This window comes from Hemicordylus capensis, chromosome 3 (genome assembly GCF_027244095.1).
Source record: "Hemicordylus capensis ecotype Gifberg chromosome 3, rHemCap1.1.pri, whole genome shotgun sequence".
Classification (NCBI taxonomy): domain Eukaryota; kingdom Metazoa; phylum Chordata; class Lepidosauria; order Squamata; family Cordylidae; genus Hemicordylus; species Hemicordylus capensis.
This window is the reverse complement of record NC_069659.1, coordinates 354,680,535-354,699,642: the sequence shown is the minus strand read 5'-3', so window position 1 is coordinate 354,699,642 and position 19,108 is coordinate 354,680,535. Positions and strand designations below refer to the sequence as shown.

The window sequence follows — 19,108 nt, the reverse complement described above, 5'->3', positions numbered from 1 at the left end:
CAGCAGGAGCAAGAGGGGAGGGCCGGGGTGGAGCAGGAGGTTGGCCTGCGGGCCCAGTGCCAGCCCCAAGGGGAGGGGGATGTGACTAGCCCCAGGCCCCGGGGGCAGCCTGGCTGGGGGGCCGAGCAGGCCGTGCCACATTCGGCCTTGCAGGAAGGCAGGGGGTGCTGGGGGGTGCAGGAGGAGGAGGGGGGCCTGAGGCGGGGGGTGCAGGAGGAGCGGCGGGAGCTCGGAGGCTTGGGCTGGGGGGTGCAGGAGGGCTTGGGCAACGCGCTCCGGCAGCAGCCACAGCAAGGGTAGGGCGAGCAGGGCAAAGGAGGGGCCCGGAAGGCAGCCAACCTTGACGCTCCGGAGAACCGGGGAGCGCCCTGCTGCCGTCGCCCGTGGGAACCATCCGGGGCGCTGTGTGGTGACCGCTGCTTCCCTTTGCAACGGGTCCGCAAGGCTTCTGTGTGGGGGCCGTTTCCCCAGGATCGTGCCGGGAAGGCAGCTCCTTGCCTGCTGTGCCCTGGCGACCTTGAGGCCTGCTGCTGCTGCTGCTGCTGGCCCGGGATCCCGGCTTGTCCCCCCGGCACCACGTGGACCCACCTTGCACCCAGAGGCCCCTTCGTTGCGGCTGTTCCTCCTGGAGCCTCCTGCCCCTTCTCAGCAGTCGCAGCCACAGCTCTTCCCCCTCATGCATCGTACAATCGCCACCCTGTGCCGTGGACATGCTTAGCAGCCAAGCAGGGCCTGTTCCAGCCTAGTTCCAGTGGCGTGATGCAACGCACCTTCCCTGCCTCTTCCCAAGCCGCACGCCTCCGGGTGGAGCTTTCCTAGGCCGCCTTGTTCCGGCGCAGCTGGGCAGCATCGCCACTCGGAGCCCAAGGAGTTGCATGCCGTGGGTCGCAAGCTGCAGCATCGCCCCGCCTGGCCTGTCTCCACCGGCTTCCGTCTGGATCGCAGTCGTTGCCCCAGTCTCCCCCCACCCACCCCAGTGTGGTGAGGTCCTAGAAGTGGCGGGCAGTGTTAAGGGCCTACAGTGCTTTGTACGTGGCAGTGTCGCCTTGTCTGGTGTGCTTCTGCCTGCTTCCGTCTGAATTGCGGCTGCAGCCTCTTCTTCCCCATGCTTCGTGGCAGCGTGAAGTTGCCGTGAGTTCTGCAGTTGCACTCGGGAGTGGACTTGCAGTGGACCATAAACCTTTGCACCGTCTGGCCCTAAAGTATCCCGCCTGGTCCTTCTGGAGTATTACAGCAACCCCCTCGATGCCTTCATTGCTTGGCAATCTGTGCAGTGTCTCATCTCAGCCAGGGAGCTTGGCAGCCGAACGGTTGCTCTGAGTCAGCCTGACGGTCGGCCGGAGCTGCCCGCATGTCTCCGCTCTGCCAGCTGCAGCAATGTTGCCTCTCCACCTGCCTGCTGCTTCTGGATTAAAGCGGCAGCAACTTTCCCCAAGTAGTAGCAGCAGCAGCGTTGGCAGCGCATAGCCACAAGAGTGCGCGTTGTCCCCGGCAGTGTGCAGCAGCCAAGCTGCCGCATGCAGTGAGAGACTGCCTCGGAGTGTGTGTGTGTGTGTGTGTGTGTGTGTGTGTCAGCAAAGCCCGGCCCTCCTGGCATATAAGATCAACAGCAGCAGAAGCGTCAACGAGGCCAGGAAAATAATACCGCCACAGAGTGGAGCGCGCACAGCAACTCTGGAGGGTGTCGTTGCTCTTCGCTTGGGAGGGGACGTGGCGTGTGCGTCCAGAGGCAGAACGTGGTGACGGGCGGCGAGAAGCAGAGCCGGCAGGTAAGCGGAAGCTGCGTGCATCTCCTCTTGTCCCACGTTCCTTGCTGTGGTCATTCCTGTCTGGAACTCGGACAACATGCAGGACCTTCTCATGCTGAGCTCAGGGCTGGATCCACAGGGTCAATACCTAGGATTTGGTTTAGGGCTGAAGCAAATTCTGTAGTCCCAGGGAGGTGTTGAAACACTAGTTAGCAACATTCTGATTTGGGTGGTTTTTTGAAGTGCAGCGTATACTCTTCAACCATGTGTACATCTATGAAAATTAAAGCGCTCAAAGCACCCACCAGTTGCAACAGCACGGGAAAACATTCAGTGCAAACCATCAGTTATGAAAATAAGCTGTGGGGGAAACAAAAAACAGGCCAGATCTCAGCAGATCCCCCAAAGCAGTTTCCTTCTGTTACAAACAGCTTTGGCGTGAGCAGATAATTCTTCTGCCTAGTAGAAGCAGAGCTTGGTGCATGTTGTGTGTTTATGGGCAGTATCACACGCGTGTGTGCGTGTGAGATACTTGTGTTAGGACAAAGCGGGCAAAGAAGGGGGCCTGGGGAAGAGGGGTCAAGCAGGGCATCAGAGTACCAACCTGATTTGCTGGCTGCTGGCCATGGACACCTCCTGGAACGTTCAGGAATGTTTTTCCTGATGTGCCTGGGATTCTTTCGTTAGGGCTTCTAGCCAGTTAGGGTAGGGAGGATCCCTAAAATAACAGAGAATGGGTAGGAAAGTTCTACCACTTCCCAGATTTTCTGTGCTGGCTGGTGACAGAAGCCTCTGACTTTAGACCTGATGAGACCTGTGCAAGCTGGCTTCTGACGTTGTGGAGATGATAAGGGATAGGCCTGCCCACACAGAATCTGGAAGTCTGGCCAGATAGTTGTAAAATCAGGCATAAAAAAGCAAGGCTGTAGTCCTCATTTTCACATGTAGTTTAAACACACACACCCCCAAAAACTTGCAGCTGCAGACTGTGGAGGACGTGTGTGTCTTTAGTATAGATTCTTTTAAAGGAATTGTGGATTTTGGAAGTGCCTTGTTTGGACTGGCCAAACTCTCACATGCTCTTTATCTGTGCACCACTGTTGTTGACTACAACTCCCATCATTTCCAGCTGCAATGGCCTTTGGCTGGGGATTATGGGAGTTGCAGTCAAAACATATGGGAATTGCTGTTACAGGGAACACTGCCACAGAGCAGAGAGCGAGCGCCAAGAGGCGGCTTGTTTCAGCTAGTAGCTCTGGAGGGCTCAAGCTAGTGAGCCAAGCTAGAAATGATGGAGCAGCCATATTTGTTGTTCGCATACAAAGTGGGAGTGGGCTTATCTGACTTGTACATCAAAAGGGGAGTTGACTCCTCATCCTCTGACACCCCAGGTGCTTCTGGTCCTGGCTTGCCTCACTTCTGGTAGCTAAGCCAACTGGGAGGAAAATGCCAGGGGCCTTGGAGTTTGGAGCCCGGGGGGGGGGCAGTTCCCCTGCACTTCTCCTTTGATATTAAAACCAGAGCTGTTGCTCCCTGCATCATACACAAAACAGGGCAGGCACATCAAGACGCAACATGGCGGCTCTCATGTCTTGTTCAATCCACACACTGCAGGGGAAGGCAAGGACATTGCTGCTCAACTCAGCTTCCGAAGGGCATGGTTGCACTCTTGTGATTTGGGAGGCAGTCTTGTGATTGCAGCACCCAGGGGGGGTTTGTGGTTTGGTTAAATCTTGCATTTAGCCCCTTGGCTTTGGAATGCCCTCCCCAAAGAGCTTCGCCATGCTCCCTCAGTCACTGTTTTTTTTAAAAAAACTGTTTTAAACCCATCTTTTAAAAGAGGCCTTTAAATGTTTTATCTGCAGCTTGTATCTGGTAGGTTTTTTAGTGCCTACTTCTCAGTTTTTAGTTTTCTATTAAAGGTAAAGTGTGCTGTCAAGTCGATTTCGACTCCTGCTTCCCACAGAGCCCTGTGGCTGTCTTTGGTAGCATACAGGAGAGGTTTACCATGGCCATCTCCCACGCAGTAAGAGATGATGCCTTTCAACACCTTCCTGTATTGCTTCTGCCCAATATAGGTGTTTCCCATAGTCTGGGAAACATACCAGCGGGGATTCGAACCGGCAACCTCAAGCTTGTTAGTCAAGCATTTCCCCCACTATGCCACTTAAGGTGTCTAGTTTTCTATGAATAACTTTTAATTTGAAACTTTAAACATTTGTAATTTTAAATATGGTTTTAGTCTGGTCTTTTGACTTGTTTAACTTTATGAATGCTTTGTTTTACATTGTATGTGTTCTGTTGATATTGTGAGCCACCCCCAGCAGTTGTAGACTGGAGAGGCGGGGTATGAATTTCAATGATAGTAAAATAATAATCATAACAACAACAATATTATTTATTTATTTATTTATTTATTTATTTCATACAGTACCCCATGTAGCTTTCTGGGTTCTCTACCACAGAGAGGGAGCTTCTGTAATACTGTAAGTGGGGGGCAAAGACTAGGGAAGGATCACACTGAGTTATTCCGAGCTACAGTCCTCCTCTTGTAAGTGGCTTGGTGATCATTATGTTCTCTGGGACTCACAGACATTCTGAGGACAGAACTGCGGAGTGGATTAAATGCCTGTATTTAGCTCCCAGGTTAATGCAGCTGCCTGGCCCTTGGCACGGCCTTATGCCCTTGGTGCAAAGGAAAAGGGAGATATATAAGAATCTATAATTAGGGCTCATTGGGTCCTTGGTTCTGCAAGACCTCACATTTTGCATAGCTGTACATGATCCCTGGGGATTGTAGCACAGTGGTGCTCCAGATGTTGCTGCACTAGAGCTTCCACCATCCCCAGCTACAATTTATTGTGGCTGGGGATGTTGGGGAGTTGTGCAATACAACACAACAGATATTATATACCACTTTTCAACAAAAGTTCCCAAAGCAATTTACATAGAGAAATAATAAATAAATAAATAAAACGGCTCCCTTTCCCCAAAGGGCTCACAATCTAAAAAAAGTCACATAAGACAGACACCAGCAACAGTCACTGGAGGGATGCTGTGCTGGGGATGGATAGGGCCAGTTGCTCTCCCCCATCTAAATAAAGAGAATCGCCACTTTAAAAAGGTGCCGCTTTGTTTAGTTAGCAGGGGGCTGAGTTCAGCAACGTCTGCAGTGCCACAAGTTGGGAACCCCTGCTTTACAGTAGACTAGTAAAACGGACTTGTCTTTGCAAGCACTCCTGCTGCACCACAAAATGATGATGCACTCTCCTTTCACTCGTTGCTGGTTGATGTACAGAGTTTATCTATTTGGAGAAACCTATTTCTAAATCCAGTACTTAAGCTTTCTCGTGTTTTGTTTTGTTTTTTAAATTTCTTGAGCAATTTTCATGAAAATCTAACATGGACTGAAATGCAGTGAACTGAAAAAGATGTGGCTTGTTTGTTGCTTCATAATTCAGTGAAAGTCCAGACTTTCTGTCTCGAAAAGTACCTGAGAAAACTGCCAAAGTTTGCCGGAAGGCATAATTCCCCATGCTTTTCCAATGGGAGAGGTTTTTTTCCGCATTTTCTGGGAAATTAATCCATTTATCTGGGATTTTTTAATTTTTCTTGTAGTCTGTGCAAAGTCTGGAATCTACCTGTAAAACGGCATGTTTCTATCTTGAGAGGAGATGTTTCTTTCAGGAGAGGAGAGCTGGTTTTGTGGTATCAAGCATGACTTGTCCCCCTAGCTAAGCAGGGTACACCCTGGTTGCATTTGAATGGGAGACTAGAAGTGTGAGCACTGTCAGAGATTCCGCTCAGGGGATGGAGCCGCTCCGGGAAGAGCAGAAGGTTCCAAGTTCACTCCCTGGCAGCATCTCCAAGAGAGGGCTGAGAGAGATTCCTGCCTGCAACCTTGGAGAAGCCACTGCCAGTCTACGTAGACCAGGGATTCTCAATGTTGGGCCCCCAGATGTTATTGGACTTCAACTCCCATAATCCCCAGACCCAGTGGCCTTTGGTTGGGGATTATGAGAGTTGAAGTCCAAGAACATCTGGGGCTCCAACGCTGAGAATCCCTGGTGTAGACAATACTGAGCTAGTCCGACCAGTGGTCTGACCCAGTATATGGCAGCTTCCTGTGTTCCTGTCTTTCGTGATTTGGACTGGGAGTTTTATGTCGGTGAATGTTTGAGGCCCAGTCAGCTTTATCTATCTTGAGGATGGCATAGCTGCTTCCCTGCATGCGACTGAACTACAGTCTCATGGTTTAAAAAAATAATCATGAGACTGGGGCGCAAATCATGCGATAAAGAACATGCCGTTCTGTTACATCTTCTGACTTGTAATATCTTCTGGCTTCCCATCTTCTGGCTTGTAAAGCTGGGTTGAGTCGTGAATTCTCCCCAGTGCAATGGGGGAATGCCCTTGAGATGGGGAAGCAAAACATATTGAGGAACTGATATTAGTAACATGTTGTGCTCTGGAGCCCACACAGCCATTATCTTTTCAAGCTTTCTTCTGTGACCTTGAGGACTAGTAACTTACTTTTTAGGATTTCTCAACACTGTTTGTCTTGGGAGTTGCTTTTGTTGTGCAGAGTAGCTGGAGTGGAACAGACCTCCCTTCCAGCTCGCTCTCAGAGGGCACCACACAATGTGCTATGAGTCTCAGTTGTACAGAAGGGGACGGTTTGCTCCCTTTGCCTCCAGTGGCTGACCCCCCGTTCCAAGATTCTGTCTTGTCTGGCGGGCGGGCAGTATTAATGAAGCATATTGCAGAGAGGGAGAGCTGCAGTCTGCTGGCTTCTCTTCCTCCTCTTCCGCTTGTCAGTATTCTTGGCTAGATGGGAGAGATGACGGGGGGGGGGATCGTCTCCAAACTGGACAGCGGCAGCCTGCCACTTCCAGGACCACATCCATCACCTTTCCTCTCCTCCGTCCCAAAATCAAAGGTGTCTCGCAGTTGGTCTGTCCTTCGTATGAATTTGCTTGATGCTGAGTCGAGTCATTGGTCTACCTAGGCTGGGCTGGTCTTATTGCCTACTCTGACTGGCAGCAGCTGTCCAGGGTCTTGGTCAGAGGCATCCAGAGCCAGCGTGGTGTAGTGGTTAGAGTGCTGGACTAGGACCGGGGAGACCCGAGTTCAAATCCCCATTCAGCCATGAGACTTGCTGGGTGACTCTGGGCCAGTCACTTCTCTCTCAGCCTAACCTATTTCACAGGGGTGTTGTGAGGATAAACTTATGTAGTACACTGCTCTGGGCTCCTTGGAGGGAGAGCGGGATATAAATGTAATAATAATCATCATCATCATCATCCCCAGTCCAGTTGCCTGAAATCCTGGGGATATCAGGGATGGGGACCAGCAGAGGCAGAAGCCAAAAAAGGACCCATGAATGGGTTCACATATCCCAAAACAAGACACAGGAGAATCCAAGCATATATCTCTCATGTATAAACACATATTATTTAGAAATACAATAGCTATCACATACTAAGAAGAAGTAATTAATTCAAGAATAAAGCCCGTATCGCCACAGAGTAAAAAGTAGGAATATGTCTACACCACAGTTCCGCTGATAGCTAGTCCATGCCTGGGACATACGCCAATATCCTCCTGGTGTCAGTCCGGTCCATAGAGAATCCACTGGTCCACGCCCCTTGTCAAGAAGTCCCAATGCCTTTTTCAGGTCCGATGGACAGAATGAAGTTAGGACCAACGTGGTCTGTACTTTGGAGCAGTGCCCCGGGAGAAGGCCATAGTGAGGCTGAAACACATCAGGCAGTTAATCAAGAGGCAGTTAGTTTGGCATTTGGACTTCTTCCCAGCACCCCTGGGAACGAGGACCTTCTGCATGCAAGGCATGTCGAACACAAGAAGCTGCCTTATCAGACCCTTGTCAGACCCTTGGCCCATCTAGCTCAGTACTGAGGCTGTTCTCATGTGCAGCCTAACCCAGGCTAGAGTAGCCCAGCTTTTTTGTAGCCCGGCTTTTTTGTAGCCTGGGTTAAGGGCTTGAGCGAGCCCTTAGCCCGGGCTCTGGGATCGTGTGTTGTTCACTGGGGCTGTGTCACATACGCCTCCATCCACCTCTACTTTTCAGAGGTTTGTTTCCCAAGGATTGGATGATGATGATGATGATGATGATGATGATGTGAGTCTTCCTCCTCCAAAGACACCTTCTCTCACAGCTGTGATTGCTCAGAAGACACCAGAGGGTTTATGTCCCCTGGCTGTCCACCATAACATGGAGTGCAGGATCCCTCATGGAATCAGAAGAGACAGATCCTGGGGATCTACACTGGGACAAAACACACCCAGGTACCACAACTGCAGCTTCCGCATGCAGAGTTTGGCACAGCGAACTGTCGTGTGCAAGAGGCCATCAGGCCCATGAGAACTTGAATTGACCTGGCTTCTTGTTGCGGATTGGCATAAAAGTGCCTCACCATCTCCTGAATGCGAGCGAATCTGTCTTGTGGGAGGAATGCCCTCTGGCAGTCCATGTCTAGCACAGAGACTGGTGCCTAGAGTGTCTGTCTCCTGGGGGAATGCATGTTGCACAGTGCATTGTGGGACCTCCAGAGGGTGGGATGCGTCTGCACTCTGTGCTGCAGGCACGCAGCATAGATCGTTTGGGAGTGTGGAGCGTGCTCCCAGAAACAGGCAGCAGGTGAGTTAAACCAGCCTCCCCAGCACTGCCCTGCCCGCCTGGTCATGGGAACGACCTCATTGTCTGCACTGGCTGGCAGCAGCTCTCCAAAGTTTCAGGCAGGAGTCTTTCCCAGTCCTACATGGAGATGCTGCCAGGGCACTTTCCAGACTCGACCCTGCAACGGGGTCAGGACGTGTCTCAGAAGTGTGCTTTCACACTTCCTGTGTTGTGACACCGCAGTCCTTACGCGGACGGCAGGGTGCCGTTCACGTTGCCAATGCCTTGTTTCAAATTTAATCGCTGCGATAGAGAGCTAGGACATCATATATCCGATGCAAGGAAGTTGCTGTTTTTTCGGGTGGTTCGTTTCCGCAAGACTGCTCCCCCTGCTGTTTAGGTTTTGAATGCGACTTGCCCGAATGGAGGCATTTTGCTGCTGTTGAGCAGCTAGTCTGGAAAGCGGCCAGGAATGCCACCTGGGGCCTTTTGCCTGCAAAGCAAATGCTCTGCTACAGCTCCATCCCTTAAGGGGTGTCTCTTACAGCAGGTAGTACTCACATGTAGTCATCCATACAAATGCAAACTAGGGTGGGCCCTGCTTACCCAAGGGGCCAATTCATGCTTGCTACCACAAGAGCAGCTCTTTTCTGAGAGTGAGAGAGTGCTAGCTAGCTAGCTAGCTCTGAGCTGTGCTCGGCCTGTGTTGCGGATTGTAGTTGATAGCTCCAGAATCCAGCAGAAACCCAATTCCCAGTTGGACATGCTGTACATGTGTTCAGGTGTCTGTACACAGGCACAGGTTTATATGTGAATGACTGTTCATGATGTGAGCTTGGACCGAATTCCCTCAAGTGCATGAAATAGGAAGGGTACTGCTGTGCATGTGTTCAGCATCACATGGGAATAACTGTATCTGTGTACAGATCTGTACGTATGTACACTGTACACAGATTGTATGTGTGTGAAGCATAACATAAATAGAGCTCCAGTGTGGCAGACTTAAGAACAGCCCTGCAGGATCAGGCCCAAGGCCTATCTAGTCTAGCATCCTGTTTTCCACAGTGGCCCACTAGATAGATGCCTCTGGGAAGCTCACAGGCCAGAGGGGAGGGTGTGCCCCCTCTCCTGCTCTTGCTCCCCTGCAACTGGTATTCAGAGGCATCTTGCCTCGGAGGCTGGAGGTGGCCTGTCGCCCTCCAGACTAGCAGCCATTGATAGACCTGTCCAGTGTTCCCTCTAACAGGGCTTCCCAGAGTTTGACGACTACAACTCCCAGAGTCCCCAGCTGCAATGGCTTTTACTTGAGGATTATGAGAGTTGTAGTCAGCAACCTCTGGGAATCTCGGTTAGAGGGAACAATGGACCTGTCCTCCGTGAATTTGTCTAAGCCCCCTTTAAAGCCAACCAAGCTGGTGGCCATCACCACATCTTGTGGCAGAGAATTCCAGAGGTTAATTATGCATTTTGTGTGGATGGGTGGCGATGCTCTCATACCCTTCCTCGCAGATACTCTGGTCACCCCATTCCATTCTGCCTCCCAAATCTTTAGCTGCCCATTTCCTTTCACACTTTATTTAAATCCCAAGCTTGCTGGATATGCTTTCCTCCCCCTGCTGTGAAGGAGCTCTTCCTCCTCCCCACCCCCCCGCCTGGGGCCTCTGGAACTTGCGGGTGGGGGCAGTTCCTGCTGCTTGGAATCTCCCCCCCGCCACACCCCACTGGGGACCCATATGTGGTGCAGATGTGTCCCCCAGCATTTTCCTGTCTTCCTTTGCTCTTCCTGCCTTTGTTTCGTCTCTGCTTTTTAAGCGGAGAGCTGGGAATGGGATGGTGTGACGTGACTGAGAATCTGGGAGCAGTTTAGCCATCTGGGGGCCTCTGACTGGGAGGGCGCAGATGTGGGTCTAGAGCCTTCCCTTTCTGGGATCTTGCCTGAAGGAGTTGCTCTTGGGTACAGTCCCAACAAAGAAAATCATGACGTGGGGAACATCCCTGGGTGGCTGTTTTGATCACAGCCTGGCACTGCAGCACTGAAATTGGTTAATCCAGAGGTTTTCAGCATTTGTTCCCCAGATGTTGCTGGACTACAGCTCCCATCATCACCAGACTGGGGATGATGGGAGTTGTAATCCAGCAATATCTGGGGACCAAAGTTAGGAACTCCTGCATTAAGGAGGAGGAAGCAGCAGGCTGTAGAGGTGAGAGTGCTGGACTAGAACCAGGAAGACTTTTCATGCTGATGGTTTTGGGTTCAATCCCTGGCACCATCTCCAGGTAGAGCTGGAAAGACCCTTCTCTGAAGCCACTGCCAATGAGGGCAGACAGTACTGATCAAGATGAACCAATGGTCTGACTCAGTAGAGGGCAGATTCCTCTGCATACATGGTATACAAAACAAATTTTTAAAAAATCACTCTTTGTTTTAGTGTTGGAAGCATGTGTTTATTGTGCAACCACCTTGTTCTATTCACTTTCTCCCTAATTTCTGTTCTCCCTTTGATGTTTGGTCTTGTGGTAGCAAGCATGAATTGTCTCTTGCTAAGCAGGGTCCACCCTGGTTTGCGTTTGAGTGGGAAACTACCTGTGTGAGCACTGTAAGATATCCCCCTTAGGGGATGGGGCTGCTCAGGGAAGAAAGATCACCTGCCTGCTTGTATGCAGAAGGTTCCAAATTCCTTCCCTGGCAGCATCTCCCAAGAGAGGGCTGAGAGAGACTCCTGCCTGCAACCTTGGAGAAGCCGCTGCCAGTCTGGGTAGACAATTCTGAGCTAGATAGACCAATGGTCTGACTCAGTATATGGCAGCTGCCTGTGTTCCTATGGTGTGATCAATGTTCTCTCTACTTTTTTTCCATCTGGGTGCAGAATTAGATTTGTTCTGGGCAGCCGTATCATAGGAACACAGGAAGCTGCCATATACTGAGTCAGACCATTGATCTATCTAGCTCAGTATTGTCTTCACAGACTGGCAGTGGCTTCTCCAAGGTTGCAGGCAGGAGTCTCTCTCAGCCCTATCTTGGAGATGCTGCCAGGGAGGGAACTTGGGACCCTCTACTCTTCCCAGAGCAGCTTCATCCCCTGATGGGAATCTCTTGCAGTGCTCACACATCAAGTCTCCCATTCAGATGCAACCAGGGCAGACCCTGCTTAGCTATGGGGACAAGTCATGCTTGCTACCACCAGACCAGCTCTCCTCTCCTATCAAGGCACCGTGTGCACACACACATTCAGAATGGGACCTTCCCATTTCAACCCGAGCGGGATCTAAAATTAACTGAATGGACATTTAAAAATGTGTTGGCACGTGCACACGCCTTAGAGGGAACACTGTGTGTGTGTGTGTGTGTGTGTGTGTGTGTGTGTGTGTGTGTGTGTGTGCCCCCCACACCCCATGGTGCAATTATCTCAATTTCCCCTTCTCATCTCTTGTTATCCTGGTTAGTCCTCTAGCACTTATTTATTATTAATATTTATTTATTTATTAGATTTATATACCGCCCTTCCAGAATGGCTCAGGCTTGCTGGTTCAACCCACCACCCCCCCCGCCCCAACTAGATGCAACAGGAGGAGCCAAATGCAGAAGGAGAGCTGCAGGAAGCCTCTTGCCTCCTGCACTCCATGAGCCCCGGTCATGGAGTGCTCATCACCTGCACATGGCCAAGTGCAAACCTACTTCAGAGTGACTGGAGATCACAGATTCCAACTCAAAATGCTTCTCTGAGAGAGGGCAGCAGGATGCCTCCTTGTCTTAAGCAGGCTATTATTAGACCTTCCTTGAAGAAATCTGCTTTGAATCCCTCAGAGTGAGCTAATGACAGACCCGTTTCCAATCTTCCATGGTTGGGCAAGGTGATTGAGTGGGTGGTGGCCTCTCAGCTCCAGACCCATTTCAAACCAGCTATCAAGAAAGGGAGTGTGCTTCTGCTGATCCTTTTGGATCTCTCGGTAGTTTTTGAAACCATGGACCTTCTGGATCGCCTGAGGGAGGCGGGATTGGGTGGCACTATTTTACAGTGGTTCCTTTCCAACCTCTCTGGTAGATTCCGGATGGTGTCACTTGGAGAATGATGCTCTGCAAAGCAAGAACTAAAGTATGGAGTTCCACAAGGCTCTGTATTGTCTGCGTCTCTTATGCTCTTTAACATCTAAATGAAACCGGTTTGAGAGATCCTCAGGAGGTTTGGTGCTGGGTGTTGCCAATATGCTGGTGACACCTAGATCTATTTCTCCATATCAGCTTCATCAGGAAATAGTATAACTTCCCTAAATGCCTGTCTGGAGGTCGTAATGGGCTGGATGAGGGATAACAAACTGAAGTTGTATCCAAATAAGACAGAGGTACTGAGTGTGGGGGGTTGCGACCTAAGAGATGGTTTAGGTCTGCCTGTTCTGGATGGGGTTACACTCCCCCTGAAAAATCAGTTACGTAGCTTGGGAGTGCTCCTGGATCCAAAACTCTCTCTGGTTTCTCAGGCTGAGGCAGTGGCCAGGAGTGCTTTTTATCAGCTTTGGCTGATCTGTCAGCTATGTCCATTTCTGGAGGTAAATGACCTTAAAACAGTGATGTATATGCTGGTAACCTCTAGGCTTGACTCCTGTAATGCCCTCTACATGGGGCTGCCTTTGTACATAGTCCAGAAACTACAACTGGTACAGAATGCGATAGCCAGGTTGGTCTCTGGGACAACCTGTAGGAACCATATAACACTGACTTTCAAGGAATTGCACTGGCTGCCGATATGTTCCCGAGAGAAATACAAAGTACTGGTTACTCCCTTGAAAGCCCTCAATGGCTTGGGTCCAAGAGAGCACCTCCTTTGTCATGAGCCCTGCCATTTATTAAGATCATCTGGGGAGGTCTGTTTACGGTTGCTGCCGACTGGTTTGTTGGCGACTTGGGACCAGGTCTCCTCTGTGGCTGCCCCGGGGCTTTGGAATATGCTCCCTGTCGAAGTAAGAGCATCTCCTTCTCGGTTTGTTTTTGGGAGGACCCTCAAGTTGCACCTCTTTTCTCAGGCTTCTGGCTGAAATTAATTTTGAACTATTTAATTTGTTTTTAACTTGTCTTATGAGATGGTTTTATCTATCTTCTGAAATTTTAACTGTTCTTACTCTCTCTTACATGGTTGTGTTTTAACTCTGTGCACTGGTCCAAGTAGCCCAGCATTGGCAGCCCTCCAAGGGACCAAAGCATTTTTCTGACCTGGAGAGGCTAGCGCATGGGTAGCCACTCCAAGGTTCTTGGACTACAACTCCCATCTTCCCCAACCACAATTTATTGGGGGTGGAGATGATGGGAGTTGTAGTCCAACAGCACACACACACACACACACACAGAGTGCTCAGCCGATCCTGGCTGGCCTCCCCATAGTTCTGTTCCAAGACGCCGCTGGCTGGAAGAAGCAAACTCTCTGCCTGGTCTGGCTGCTTTAAAAAGAAACCTTAAGTGAGGGAGGAAATGGCTCATTTATTAGCCATGAAAATAATTGGCTTTGGTTGCATTAGGGCTCTGGGGTGGCTGTACTGCTGGTTGGTGTCTGGCTGAGTACTGAGGCTGCAGGCGTGAAGGCAAGGGCTTGCCAGGGCCCTCCTAGGGTGGTGCTGAGGCCTATTGGTCAGGATGGAGAGGGATGCAAGGGTCTCCTGACAAAGATGCTGCGTCTCCAACAGCCAGAAATCCCACAAGTCGGGGGTTCCCAACCTGTGGCACTCCAGATCTTGATGAACTCCAACTCCCATTATCCCCAGCTAGGGGGTATCTGGGGATGATGGGAGTTGTAGTTTACCAACATCTGGAGTGCCACAGGTTGGGAACCCCTGCCGTAAGTGAAGCCTTTCCTGGTTTGGAGATATAATAATGAGGAAAGCTGCACCTGCTGAATTTCTGCCTCCAGCCATCCTCCCTGGGCAATCCTCATCTTCTTGCAACTGTCTGTAGAAGTGAAATCCTTGCTGGTCAACAACAGTTCCCTTTCCTTGTCCATCTGGGAATCTGTCCTTGCTGAGAAACTGGGGTGGGCGGAGGGAGAGGCGGTGGGATTCTGGCTCGAGTCCCTCAGAGCAGGCAGGAGCTGCTGCTGTGTCAGGCCTGGAGTGTGAGTTCGCTCGGCAGCATCTCCGCTTCGAGGACAGGCTGTCCTAAAATGTTTCCAAGAGGTGGGACAGTCTGCCTGGCCCAAGAAGGACGGGAGAGCGAGAGGGCCGTGGGAAGGTCCCCCCTCCCTCTCTCCACCCAAGGGCATGCACAGGGACCCCCCAACAGTAACTCCATTCATTGCAGGCCAAGAGCCGGACTCCGCCAGAGTGAGTGCCTGGTGGGAATGACAAGCCACGATTCGGCCAGAAGAGATCAAGGATTGGCGGGGATTGCACGTCCAAAGGCAAATGAAAAAGGCCAATTCCATGCTAGGGATCATTAGGAAGGGGATTGAAAATAAAACGGCTAACATTATAATGCCCTTATACAAAACTATGGTGCGACCACACTTGGAGTACTGCGTACAATTCTGGTCAGCACATCTTAAAAAGGACATTGTTGAACTGGAGAAGGTACAGAAGAGGGCAACCAAGATGATCAGGGGCCTAGAGCACCTTTCTTATGAGGCAAGACTACAACACTTGGGGCTTTTTAGTTTAGAAAAAAGAGGACTGCAGGGAGACATGATAGAGGTCTATAAAATCATGCATGGTGTGGAGAAAGTGGAGAGAGAGAGATTCTTTTCCCTCTCACACAACACTAGAACCAGGGGTCACTCCATGAAATCGATTGCCAGGAGGTCTAGGACCAACAAATGGAAGTACTTTTTCACACCACGCGTGATCCACTTGTGGAACTCTCTGCCACAGGATGTGGTGATAGCCAACAACCTGGATGGCTTCAAGAGGGGTTTGGATAACTTCATGGAGGAGCAATCTGTCAATGGCTACCAGTTGGAGGGCTGTGGGCCACCTCCAGCCTCAAGGGCAGGATACCTCTGAGTACCAGTTGCAGGGGAGTAAGAGCAGGAGAGAGGGCACGCCCAACTCCTGCCTGTGGCTTCCAGCGGCATCTGGTGGGCCACTGTGCGAAACAGGATGCTGGACTAGATGGGCCTCCTTGGGCCTGATCCAGCAGGGCTGTTCTTATGTTCTTATCCAGAGCAGGAGCCGATAGTGCTGCTTCCCAGCGAGGGAGTCTCTCTCTCACTGCTGCCGTTCAGATTTATTTTTTGAAAGCTTGTATTTATTTTTGATACACCTTCTGTGCATTCCAGAAGCAAAGCAGCATAGTGATAATAATTAGAGAGGTCCCTGCCCCAAGCAAGTTACAAAGTAAAAACTAGAGAGGGGGGAAGACTAACGGAGTGGGCAGCAAGGATAGGGATGGACAGAAATGAACACATTCAGTTGCATGTAACTTGAAGCTTGGCTACAGTTGAGGAGGAGGATAAAGGAGTTTCATCATGGGAGGAGAGCTGGTCATGTGGCAGCAATTGTCCCCTTTGCTAAGCAGGGTCCACCCTGGGTTGTATTTGAATGGGAGACTACATGTGTGAGCACTGTAAGATATTCCCCTCAGGGGATGGAGCCGCTCTGGGAAAAACACCTGCCTGCTTGCATGTGGAAAGTTCCATGTTCCCTCCCTGGCAGCATCTCCAAGACAGGACTGAGAGAGATTCCTGCCCGCAACCTTGGAGAAGCTGCTGCCAGTCTATGTAGACAATACTGAGCTAGATGGACCAAGGGTCTGACTCCATATATGGCTGCTTCCTATGTTCTTACCATCCTTCTCAACTGGATTGTCTGAAGCTCAATGATCCCTGGATTGTCAGACTTGGGTCCCCTGTCCCCAGTCTGATGTACTACAGCTCCTGTCACCCCCAGGATTTGGCCATTGTGGCTGAGGATGATGGGAGTTGTAGTCTAGTAACACCGGGGGAACTCAAGTTTCGCAAAGCTTGGCTTAAGCTTTAAAGGTGAATTTTGGGGAAGGACTGGGGATGGTGGCAGCATCACGTAGGGTCTGCCCCTCTACATGGCTTGTATCAGCGGACCTGCTGATGCTGGCGCTCACATTTGCTAGAATTCTGGCTCTTAGCCAGCAGAAGAGGCAGATGGCAGCGGGGGGTGAAGGGCGTTGTAGTCCAGCAACTGCTGTAGAGCCTCAGCTTGGCCACCACTCCAAGAGCCCCTTCCCTGCACCTGCTACTCGGAAGGCTCCCGCCTCTGAAGCTAGAGAGGTTCTATCTTGCCACTGGCAGCCTCCACGCATTAAAAAAAAACCCACAACATTTTAAAATGTTTAAAAAACATTTTAAAAAACATTTGAAAACCCTTTTTTTTAACCCAAGCTTTCTCAGGTTTTTAATTTTAAAAAAAATACTGTTAGTTTAATTTTATGGTTTTTAAATTATTGTATTGCTTTAATTTTATATGTGTTTTATGTTGAATTAACTTTTATATGTGTTTTGATTGCTGTTGGCCGCCCAGAGACGTAAGTTTGGGCAGGGTATAAATTTGATTAGATAGATAGATAGATAGATTTGCCTTAATCCCTTTCCGAGCCACGCCAGGGAACGCCAGTCGCCCTGTCTTGTGGCCAGCAAATTCAGCAGGCCTCGCGGGCCTGCCTGCCTTCCCTTTGGCTATCAGCTGACTCCAAGGGAGGGTTTGGGCTCCCCCCCGCCGACCTGTTCTCTCTCTTGCCCCTCTCTCTGCCACCCCCGCACACGCTTCCCTTGTTTGTCTCTCATTCCAGCCCAGCGGCCGGGCCTTTCCTGTTTGGCTTGGCACCCGCTCCTGCTGACCTCTGGGCCACCCGCTTGTCCTCCCCTCCTGGGGAGGGGCTTGGCGGTCAAGGCTGATGTTTGGGCTTGAGTGGCTCCTGCAGGGAAGGGCAGGGGAGCCTCCGGTCTCCTTTCCGAGGAGAAGCCGGGCAGGGAACACGCTTTCCCAGTGGAGTCTCTGGGACAGGAACACACGGATTCTCCCCTCCTTGTATATGACAGCAGCCACTCACTGGGGGAGAACCGGTGTGGTGTGGGGGTTATTGCATGGGGGGGGCAGACCGGGACCAAGGAGGCCCTGCTTCTCCGCCATAGGAGAGGAGAGCTGGTCTTGTGCATGAATTGTCCCCTTTGCTAAGCAGGCTCCACTCTGGTTTGCCTTTGAATGGGAGACCACATGTGTGAGCGCTGTAAGAAATTCCCCTTTGGGGACGGGGACACTCTGGGAAGAGCATCTGGATTCTTGCCTGCAGAAGGTTCCCAGTTCCCTCCCTGGCAGCATCTCCAAGACAGGGCTGAGAGGGACTCCTGCCTGCCACCTTGGAGAAGCCAGTCTGTGTAGACAGTACTGAGCGAGACGGTATGGCTCAGTATATGGCAGCTTCCTATGTTCCTAAGCTGCTTGGCACCGAATTGGACCCTCGGTCCCTTTAGCGGCACTGGCTCTCCGAAGTTTCAGGCAGGTGTCTTACTCCAGGGATTGAACCTGGGACATTCTGCGTGCAAAGCTCCCTGATGGTGATGGATGTGTCTTCTGCAGCGTCGGACTCAGTTTTCAATGCCTGCTTGGACCCTCCAGTTGCAGAGGCAGTGTACCTGTGAGTAGCAGTTGCCTGAGAGCAACAGTGAGAGGGGGCTATTGCGGGAATGGCCAAGCGGAGGCTCTCCAGCTGTTGCTGGGCTGCAGCTCCCATCATCTCCTGCCACAGCTGGCGAAGAACCAGAATCATAGCCAACGTGACTGCCAGGGCCAGAGTGTCAGCTGGCACAAGCCACAGGGGCGCAAGGGCAATTCTGGTTCACGTGGTGATGGGACAGGTAGCCCCTCCCCTCACAAGCCTTGTACGCGATGCCACACACACTCTTTTCCTTTCAATACAGTCTCAGAATCCGTCTTTCCCACAAGAACTTGGGCTTGTATTGTCGACCCTGGCCGGCAGCAGTTCTCCAGAGTTCCAGGCAGGGCCTTCCCCAGCTCTCCCTGGAGATGTCAGGGGTCGAACCCGGGGCCGCTGATATAGAGCAGGCATGCTACCACTAATCTATTACCCCTTCTTAGTGTTGGGTGGCCTTGAGCCAGGCACCCGTTTTCAGTTGATCCTACCTTGCAGACTTGCTGTGAGAATAAAATTGGGGGGGGGGATCATTCTCTGCGTGCCCCAGGAGGGCTGGATAAACGTGCAATGCCGAGTTAATGAATTTATGCACAGTTATTTATTTATTTTTACATTTGTATCCTGCTCTTCCTCCATGGAGCCCAGAGGGGTGTACTTGGGTATGTTTATCCTCACAACGCTCCTGTGAGGTAGGTTAGGCCTGGCCCAAAGTCACCCAATGAGTTTCTTAGCTGAGTGGGGATTTGAACATGGGTCTCCTGAGTCTTAGTCCAACACTCTACACCACACTGGCTCTCTAGGGCGCTTTCCAGATTAGCTGCAAAATGCTTCTGATCAGGCAAATCCTGTTCAAAACCTAAATAGCAAAGCGCCCAGCAGGGGGAGCAGTCTCGCCAAAACTAACAACCCGAAACAACAACAACTTTTTTATGCTTGACTAACAAGCAGAAGGTTGCCGGTTTGAATCCCCGCTGGTACTATATCGGGCAGCAGCGCTATGGGAAGATGCTGAAAGACCATCATCTCAGACTGAGCAGGAGGAGGCTATGGTAAACCGCTTTGAATTCAACCAAAGAAAGCCACAGGGCTCTGTGGGCGCCAGGAGTCGAAATCGAC

The 19,108-nt window shown here is 51.0% G+C and overlaps 1 protein-coding gene across 1 annotated transcript in view; it reads left to right on the top strand.

Moving 5' to 3' along the window:
• The first annotated feature begins 1,168 nt into the window (after positions 1-1,168).
• Positions 1,169-19,108, top strand: part of TNK2 (tyrosine kinase non receptor 2) — a 119,881-nt gene continuing 101,941 nt past the window's right edge. Inside the window, exon 1 of the mRNA XM_053307731.1 lies at positions 1,169-1,769. The gene's annotated coding sequence lies outside the window, so the exon portion shown is untranslated. The remainder of the gene's footprint in view (positions 1,770-19,108) is intronic.